The sequence below is a fragment of the Triticum urartu genome, chromosome 2A (assembly GCF_056163025.1).
Source record: "Triticum urartu cultivar PI428250 chromosome 2A, HENAU_Tu73, whole genome shotgun sequence".
NCBI classification, from domain to species: Eukaryota; Viridiplantae; Streptophyta; class Magnoliopsida; order Poales; family Poaceae; genus Triticum; species Triticum urartu.
In genome coordinates this window covers 509,953,568-509,954,873 of record NC_141874.1, presented here as the reverse complement: position 1 = coordinate 509,954,873, position 1,306 = coordinate 509,953,568, and positions in this window count along the sequence as shown.

Sequence of the window (1,306 nt, the reverse complement as noted above, 5' to 3'; positions counted from 1 at the left end):
GCGGGGACAAGGGGCACGGCCTCGATCACATCCCGATCAAGCAGAAGTACTGCAGGTTGGAGGCCGAAGGAATTTTGGATCGAGGGCGCAGGTAGTTGGATCAATGAGTAGCAGTGGAGAGAGCTGGTTGGTGGGTGGAGGAAAATAAGGAGAAGGAGATCCGGAGGTGGATCCGAGACCGGGTGGCGGCGGCGGGATGGGACTGATGGGACAACTCCCCTAGATTTTAGGGTTGCTCTATTACTAAACAGTAAGACTGAGCTACCTACGGCCCACACAGCAATTTAAGTTTGCTAACCGTCCGATTGTCCTCATCAATGGTCGTCCTCGGGTAGATTCTGGCGTACTTTTCACCGTCACCTGCCTACCCCGCTCGGACACCATTATCGGGCCGCTGCTCCACAGGTGGACCTGGGCGTTATCTCCTTAATCGGGCCGTTTGAGGGAGTCCTGGATTAGGGGGTGTTCGGGTAGCCGGACTATACCTTCAGCCGGACTCCAGGACTATGGAGATACAAGATTGAAGACTTCGTCCCGTGTCCGGATGGGACTTTCCTTGGCGTGGATGGCAAGCTTGGCGATGCGGATATTCAAGATCTCCTACCATTGTAACCGACTCTGTGTAACCCTAACCCTATCCGGTGTCTATATAAACCGGAGGGTTGTAGTCCGTAGGACATCAACTCCATATACAACAATCATACCATAGGCTAGCTTCTAGGGTTTAGCCTCCTTGATCTCGTGGTAGATCTACTCTTGTACTACCCATATCATCAATATTAATCAAGCAGGAGTAGGGTATTACCTCCATCGAGAGGGCCCGAACCTGGGTAAAAACATCGTGTCCCTTGTCTCCTGTTACCATCCGGCCTTGACGCACAGTTCGGGACCCCCTACCCGAGATCCGACGGTTTTGACACCGACATTGGTGCTTTCATTGAGAGTTCCTCTGTGTCGTCGCCTTTAGGCCCGATGGCTCCCTTGATCATCAACAACGATGAGGTCCAGGGTGAGACTTTTCTCCCCGGACAGATCTTCGTCTTCGGCGGCTTCGCACTGTGGGCCAATTCGCTTGGCCACCTGGAGCAGATCGAAAGCTACGCCCCTGGCCATCAAGTCAGATTTGGAAGCTTAAACTACATGGCTGACATCCGCGAAGACTTGATCTTCGACGGATTCGAGCCACAACCAAGCGCGCCGCACTGTCTCGAGGGGCATGATTTAGCTCTGCCTCCGGACAGTGTCCTGGAGGCCGCACACACCGGTTCCGACCCCTAACTCGGAGCCTATTGCGCCAATCGAGGAT